Source organism: Mesoplodon densirostris, chromosome X (assembly GCF_025265405.1).
Source record: "Mesoplodon densirostris isolate mMesDen1 chromosome X, mMesDen1 primary haplotype, whole genome shotgun sequence".
Classification (NCBI taxonomy): Eukaryota; Metazoa; Chordata; class Mammalia; order Artiodactyla; family Ziphiidae; genus Mesoplodon; species Mesoplodon densirostris.
In genome coordinates this window covers 91,272,683-91,281,962 of record NC_082681.1, presented here as the reverse complement: position 1 = coordinate 91,281,962, position 9,280 = coordinate 91,272,683, and positions in this window count along the sequence as shown.

Genomic DNA, 9,280 nt, shown 5'->3' with positions numbered 1-9,280 from the left:
CAATAAGTGCTGCTGGGAAAACTGGACAGCTACATGTAAAAGGATGAAATTAGAACACTCGCTAACACCATACAGAAAAAATAAACTCAAAATGGATTAGAGACCTAAATGTAAGAGCAGACACTATAAAACTCTTAGAGGAAAACATAGGAAGAACACTTTTTGGCATAAATCACAGCAAGTTCTTTTTTGATCCACCTCCTAGAGTAATGGAAATTAAAACAAGTATAAACAAATGGGACCTAATGAAACTTCAAAGCTTTTGCACAGCAAAGGAAACCAGAAACAAGACGAAAAGACAACCCTCAGAATGGGAGAAAAATATTTGCTAAGGAATCAATGGACAAAGGATTAATCTCCAAAATATATAAACAGCTCATGCCGCTCAATATTAAAAAAAATAAACATCCCAATACAAAAATGGGCAGAAGGGGCTTCCCTGGTGGTGCAGTGGTTGAGAGTCCACCTGCTGATGCAGGGGACACGGGTTCGTGCCCCGGTCTGGGAAGATCCCACATGCCGTGGAGCGGCTGGGCCCATGGGCCGTGGCCGCTGGGCCTGCGCGTCCGGAGCCTGTCCTCCGCAACAGGAGAGGCCACAACAGTGAGAGGCCCGCGTACTGCAAAAAAAAAAAAAAAAAAAAAAAAAAGGGCAGAAGACCTAAATAGACATTTCTCCAAAGAAGACATACAGATGGCAAAGAAGCACATGAAAAGCTGCTCAACATCACTAATTATTAGAGAAATGCAAATCAAAACTACAGTAAGGTATCACCTCACACCAGTTAGAATGGGCATCATCAGAAAATCTACAAACAACAAATGCTGGAGAGGGTGTGGAGAAAAGGGAACACTCTTGCACTGTTGGTGGGAATGTAAATTAATACAGCCACTACGGAGAACAGTATGAAGGTTCCTTAAAATACTAAAAATATAATTACCATATGATCCAGCAATCCCACTACTGGGTATATACCCTGAGAAAACCATAATTCAAAAAGACACATGCACCCCAATGTTCATTGCAGCACTCTTTACAGTAGCCAGGTCATGGAAGCAACCTAAATGCCCATCGACAGATGAATGGATAAAGGAGATGTGGTACATATATACAATGGAATATTACTCAGCCATAAAAAGGAATGAAATTGGGTCATTTGTTGAGACGTGGATGGATCTAGAGACTGTCATACAGAGTGAAGTAATTCAGAAAGAGAAAAACAAATATCGTATATTAACGCATATATGTGGAATCTAGAAAATTGGTATGGATGAACCTGTTTACAGGGCAGAAATTGAGACAGATGTAGAGAACAAACGTATGGACACCAAGGGGGGAAAGCCGCAGGGGGGTGATTGTGGTGGTGTGATGAATTGGGCGATTTGGTTGGCATGTATACACTGATGAGTATAAAATTGATGACTAATAAGAACCTGCTGTTTAAAAAAATAAATTAAATACAATTTAAAAATTTAAAAAACGTGCAAAACTTGTACAATGAAATCTATAAAATGTGGTTGAGAGAAATTAACAAGAAGACCTAATAAATGGAAAGAAATTCCATGTTCATAGATTGGAAGATTTAAGTTTGTTAAGATGGAGGTACTCCCTAAATCCGCTACAGGTTCAATGTAATCCTTATCAAAATCCCAGATGCCTTTTTTTCAAAAATGACAAAATTATTATAATATCTTATGGAAATAGAAAGGATGCAGAGTAACCAAAACATTTGCAGAAGAAGTACAAATTTGGAGGACTTAACACTCCCAAAACTTACTACAAAATTTCATTCTCCTAATGATTAATAATGTTGAGCATCCTTTTTTGTGCTTATTGGTCATTTTTATATCTTCTTTGGAGAAATGCCTATTCAAATCCTTTGCCCATTTAAAAATTGTGGTAAAATATCATACGTAACCTAAACCTTACCTTTTAAACCATTTTTAAGTGTATAATTCAGTGGTATTAAGTACATTCACATTGTTGTGCAAACATCATCCAACTCCTGAACTTTTTTGTCATCCCAAACTAAAATTCTGTAACCATTAAACAACTTCCGCCTCCCCCTCCCCCTCAACCCCTGGTAACCAACTTTCTACTTTCTGTTTTGTGAATTTGACTGCTCTAGGTATCTCATATAAGTGGAATCATACAATATTTGTTCTTTTGTGTCTGGCTTATTTAACTTAACATGTTTTCAAGGTTCATCCATGTTGTAGTATTTATCAGAATCTCATTCCTTCTTAAGGCTGAATAATATTCCATTGTATGTATACACCACGTTTTGTTTATCCATTCACCTGTTGATGGACATTTAGGATGTTCACATCTTTTGGCTATTTTGAATAACGCTGCTATGAATACTGGCTACAAATATCTGTTTGAGTCCCTGCTTTCAATTATTTTGGGTATATACCTAGAAGTGGAATTGCTGAATTATATTGTAATTCTGTTTCATTTTTTGAGGAACTACTATGCTGTTTTCCATAGCAGCCACACCACTTTATATTCCCACTACTAATGTACAGGTGTCGAATTTCTCTACATCCTTGCAAACACTTGTTATTTTCTTGAAAATAACTATCCCCTTGGATACGAGGTAGTATCTCATGGTGGTTTTGATGTGCATTTCCTTAACCATTGGAGATGTTGAGCATTTGATTCTTCATTGGAGAAATATCTATTCAAGTTCTTTGCCCATTTTTGAATCAGGTTGCTTGGTTTTCTTGCTGTTGAGTTGTAGGTGTTATTTTGTGTATATTCTGGGTATTAACCCTGCATCAGTTTTCTAAGGCTGCTATAACAACCAAAGGCTGCGTGGCTTAAACAACAGGAATGAATTTTCTTGTGATTCTGGAGTCTAGAAGTCGAAGATCAAGGTGTCAGCAGGGTTAGTTTCTTTCTGAGGCCTTTTTCCTTGGCTTGTAGATGGCCATTTCTCCCTCCCTCCCTCCCTCCCTCCCTCCCTTCCTTCCTTCCTTCCGTCCTTTCTTTCAAAATTAATTTTTATTGGAGTACAGCTGCTTTACAATGTTGTGTTAGTTTCTGCTGTGCAGCAAAGTGAATCAGTTATACATATACATATATCCACTTGTTTTTAGATTTCCTTCCCATTTAGGTCACTACAGAGCATTGTGTAGAGTTCCCTGTGCTATACAGTAGGTTCTCATTATTTATCTATTTTATACGTAGTAGTGGATATATGTCAATCCCAATCTCCCATTTCATCCCACCCTCCCTTCCCCCCCTTGGTAACTGTAAGTTTGTTCTCCACTTCTGTGACTCTATTTCTGTTTTGCAAATAAGTTCATCTGTACCATATTTCTAGATTGCACATATAAACGATATTATATGATATTTGTTTTTCTCTTTCTGACTTACTTCACTCTGTATGACCGTCTCTCCCTTTCTTGTCACATGGTCTTCCCTCTACATTTGTCTGTGTTCTAATTTCCTCTTCTTATAAGGACACCAATCATATTGATTTTATGACCAACCTTAATGATATCATTTAACCATAATTACCTCTTTAAGGAACTTATCTCCAAATACAGTTACATTTTGAGGTACGGGGGTTTAGGATTTCAACATATAAAATTGGCAGGAGGGGCAAAATTCAGTCCATAACGATTCCTCAGCAGATATATAATTTGCAAATATTTTCTCCCACAGGTTTTTTTTCTACCCTCTTGATAGTGTCCTTTGCTACACAAATGTTTTAAATTTTGATGAAGTCCTATTTAACTAATTTATTATTTTTTTCTTTTGTTGCTTGTGTTTTTGGTGTAATATTCAAGAAATCATTGCCAAATCCAACATCATTAAAACTTCCCACTATGTTTTCTTCTAAGAGCTTTACAGTTTTAGCTCTTACATTTAGGTCTTTGATCCATCTTGAGTTAATTTTTGTATGTGATGTATGATATGAGTCCAAATTCATCCTTTTACATGCAAATGCCCAGTTTTCCCAGGGCCATTTGTTGAAAAGACTGTCCTCTCCCCATTGAACAAAAATCATTCAGCCACATGTGTGAGGGTTTATTTCTAGGATCTCTATTCTATTCATTTGGTCTATATGTCTGTCTTTATGCATATACCATACTGTTTTGATTACTGTAGCACTGTGGTAATTTTTGAAATCAGGAGGTGTGAGTTCTTCTTTGTTCTTTTCCAAGATATTTTTGCTATTTGAAGTCTCTTAAGATTCATATTAATTTTGGTGTGGATTTTTCTATTTCTGCATAAAATGCACTGGGGAAAAATTCTATCACTTTATTTTGTCCATTTGAATGAACTATGTTTTTCTGGTATTTTTTGTATTTCTTGTTGAAAATTGAGCATTTGATAATTATAATGTCATAACTTTGAAAATCAGATTCTCCCTGTTTGCTTTTAGACCATACCATACTAAATTTTCAAAGACTCTTCCTTGTTGTGTGTTTGGTGATGTCTCTGTTCCTTTGCCTTTTGTTCAGCTAATTTTTGCACAGAGATTTCCTTGAATTTCAGGAGTAGAAACAGTCAAACAAACAAACAAAAAAGAGACATTAACAATTTCTCCTATGATCTTTCCAGACTGACTCTTTGCTGGTGTATTCCTTATGGATTAGATAGGCCTGCTCTAAGCCTAGGTATCACCTGAGGTGAAAGCTTAGGGTTTTCTCAGGTCGTTTGTCAGCATGACAGAGCATGTATGTGGCTTTCTAAATTCTGCATATATGAGGCTGTTTTTGAATGTCCTTTTCCTTTACTTCCTCAAGCAAAGTGTCCTTTAGTTCTTCAAACATACTTATAATGGCTCCTTTGAAGTCCTGGCATGTTAAACCCAATATCTGACCCCTCTCATAGGCAGTTTCTGTTGTCTTAATTTTTCCCTTTAGTATGGTCACATTTTCCTCTTTCTTTGTATGTGTCACTATTTTTTGTTGAAAATTGGACATTTTAGTAATATATTGTAGTAACTGTGGATACTGACTCCCCTCACTTCTTGCTAGTGCTTGTTTTTGTTACTGTTTATTTATTTATTTATTTATTTATTAGTGACTTGGCTAAACTACTTTAGTGAAGACTATTTCCCCATAGTATGAAACTCTGGTGTTGCTCCTCAGGGTTCTCAGCCTTGGGCATATTCATGGTCACCATGGGATGACAGTGCTTTTAGCAGGGCTCATTTTGACTGTCTTTTCCCCTGATCTCTCTGTTAAATTATCTATCTCATTTGATATCACACGCAGCTGTCGATCTCTACTAATTATTGGCTGATTGCTCTATTATTTCTGAAATGTCCTGGGGCATAATTTTTTTTTTTTTTTTTTTTTTGCGGTACGCAGGCCTCTCACTGCTGTGGCCTCTCCCATTGAGGAGCACAGGCTCTGGACGTGCAGGCCCAGTGGCCATGGCCCATGGGCCCAGCCGCTCCGCAGCATGTGGGATCCTCGCAGACCAGGGCATGAACCTATGTCCCAGGCATCGGCAGGCAGACTCTCAACCACTGCGTCACCAGGGAAGCTCCTGGGGCATAATTTGCTTCACAGTCTGATCTACTGAATCACAGTCTGATTCTGATCTGAATCTCAACCCTCTTGAGATTCCCTCTCACCTTCCCTATCCTACTCTTCTAGGTGGTCACAAATCAGCGAGCTGATCTCCCTGTGTGATGCAGCTGCTTCCCACTAGCTATCTGTTTTACATTTGGTAGTGTATATATGTCAATGCTACTCTCTCACTTTGTCCCACCTTCCCTCCCTCCTCTCGAATCCTCAAGTCCATTCTCTACATCTGAGTCTTTATTCCTGCACTGCCACTAAGATCATGAGTACCGTTTTTTTAGATTCCATATATGTGTGTTAGCATATGGTATTTGTTTTTCTCTTCCTGACTTATTTCACTCTGTATGACAGACCCTAGGGCCATCCACTTCATTACAAATAACCCAAAATGGGAGAAGACTCAAATCAATAGAATTAGAAATGAAAAAGGAGAAGTAACAAAGGACACTGCAGAAATACAAAACATCATGAGAGGTTACTACAAGAAACTCTATGCCAATAAAATGGACAACCTGGAAGAAATGGACAAATTCTTAGAAATGCACAACCTGCCAAGACTGAATCATGAAGAAACAGAAAATATGAATAGACCAATCACAAGCACTGAAATTGAAATTGTGATTAAAAATCTTCCAACAAACAAAAGCCCAGGACCAGATGGCTTCACAGGCGAATTCTATCAAACATTTAGAGAAGAGCTAACACCTATCCTTCTCAAACTCTTCCAAAATATAGCAGAGGGAAGAACACTCCCAAACTCATTCTACGAGGCCACCATCACCTTGATACCAAAACCAGACAAGGATGTCACAAAGAAAGAAAACTACAGGCCAATATCACTGATGAACCTAGATGCAAAAATCCTCAACAAAATACTAGCAAACAGAATCCAACAGCACATTAAAAGCATCATACACCATTATCAAGTGGGGTTTATTCCAGAAATGCAAGGATTCTTCAATATACACAAATCAATCAACGTGATACACCATATTAACAAATTGAAGAAGAAAAACCATATGATCATCTCAATAGATGCAGAGAAAGCTTTCGACAAAATTCAACACCCATTTATGATAAAAACCCTGCAGAAAGTAAGCATAGAGGGAACTTTCCTCAACATAATAAAGGTCATATATGACAAACCCACAGCCACATCGTCCTCAATGGTGAAAAACTAAAACCATTTCCACTAAGATCAGGAACAAGACAAGGCTGCCCACTCTCACCACTCTTATTCAACCTAGTTTTGGAAGTTTTAGCCACAGCAATCAGAGAAGAAAAGGAAATAAAAGGAATCTAAATTGGAAAAGAAGAAGTAAAGCTGTCACTGTTTGCAGATGACATGATACTATACATAGAGAATCCTAAAGATGCTACCAGAAAACTACTAGAGCTAATCAATGAATTTGATAAAGTAGCAGGATATAAAATTATTGCACAGAAATCTCTGGCATTCCTGTACACTAATGTTGAAAAATCTGAAAGTGAAATCAAGAAGACATTCCCATTTACCATTGCAACAAAAAGAATAAAATATGTAGGAATAAACCTACCTAAGGAGACAAAAGACCTGTATGCAGAAAATTATAAGACACTGATGAAAGAAATTAAGGATGATACAAATAGATGGAGAGATATACCATGTTCCTGGATTGGAAGAATCAATACTGTGAAAATGACTCTACTACCCAAAGCAATCTACAGATTCAATGCAATCTCTATCAAACTACCACTGGCATTTTTCACAGAACTAGAACAAAAAATTTCAAAATTTCTTTGGAGAAACAAAAGACCCCGAATAGCCAAAGCAATCTTGAGAACAAAAAACGGAGCTGGAAGAATCAGGCTCCCTGACCTCAGACTATACTACAAAGCTACCATAATCAAGACAGTGTGGTACTGGCACAAAAACAAAATGATAGATCAATGGAACAGGATAGAAAGCTCAGAGATAAACCCACGCACATATGGTCACCTTATCTTTGATAAAGGAGGCAGGAATGTACAGTGCAGAAAGGACAGCCTCTTCAATAAGTGGTGCTGGGAAAACTGGACAGGGACATGTAAAAGTATGAGATTAGATCACTCCCTAACACCATACACAAAAATAAGCTCAAAATGGATTAAAGACCTCAATGTAAGGCCAGACACTATCAAACTCTTAGAGGAAAACATAGGCAGAACACTCTATGACATAAATCACAGCAAGATCCTTTTGGACCCACCTCCTAGAGAAATGGGAATAAAAACAAAAATAAACAAATGGGACCTAATGAAACTTCAAAGCTTTTGCACAGCAAAGGAAACCATAAATAAGACCAAAAGACAACCCTCAGAATGGGAGAAAATATTTGCAAATGAAGCAACTGACAAAGGATTAATCTCCAAAATTTATAAGCAGCTCATGCAGCTCAATAGCAAAAAGACAAACAACCTAATCCAAAAATGGGCAGAAGACTTAAATAGACATTTCTCCAAAGAAGATATACAGACTGCCAACAAACACATGAAAGAATGCTCAACATCATTAATCATTAGAGAAATGCAAATCAAAACTACAATGAGATATCATCTCACACCAGTCAGAATGGCCATCATCAAAAAATCTAGAAACAATAAATGCTGGAGAGGGTGTGGAGAAAAGGGAACACTCTTGCACTGCTGGTGGGAATGTGAATTGGTACAGCCTCTATGGAGAACAGTATGGAGGTTCCTTAAAAAACTACAAATAGAACTACCATATGACCCAGCAATCCCACTACTGGGCATATACCCTGAGAAAACCATAATTCAAAAAGAGACATGTACCAAAATGTTCATTGCAACTCTATTCACAATAGCCCGGAGATGGAAACAACCTAAGTGTCCATCATCGGATGAATGGATAAAGAAGATGTGGCACATATATACAATGGAATATTACTCAGCCATAAAAAGAAACGAAGTTGAGCTATTTGTAATGAGGTGGATAGACCTAGAGTCTGTCATACAGAGTGAACTAAGTCAGAAACAGAAAGACAAATACCGTATGCTAACACATATATACGGAATTTAAGGAAAAAAATGTCATGAAGAACCTAGGGGTAAAACAGGAATAAAGACACAGACCTACTTGAGAATGGACTTGAGGATATGGGGAGGGGGAAGGTTAAGCTGTGACAAAGCGAAAGAGAGGCATGGACATATATACACTACCAAACGTAAGGTAGATAGATAGTGGGAAGCAGCCGCATAGCACAGGGAGATCAGCTCGGTGCTTTGTGACCGCCTGGAGGGGTGGGATAGGGAGGGTGGGAGGGAGGGAGATTCAAGAGGGAAGGGATATGGGAACAGATGTTTCTGTATGACTGATTCACTTTGTTATACAGTAGAAACTAAAAAAAAATAAAGATGCAGTATTTCTGGGCCCTAACCCTAGGTATATTATTCATTAGTTCTGGGGCAGGGCCTAGAAATCAAAATTTGTAGCTAGTTCATTATTTGAATCTGATCCTAGTAGTCTTGCAAACCACCCTTTGATAAGCAGTGCTCTATGATTCAAGTTCATGTTTTTCTTTGCTAAAAATTTGCTGTGTGTAACCAGCTTTACAAAATCAACAATCTGGATCAGGAAACCCTAAAATGATTATGTTTCCCCTAAATGCTGTATCTTAAGATGGAAACTAATTCATAATTTCTGGTATAAGAAACTGAGGAAAGTACTAAAAAAAATAACCCAATTTCATTCC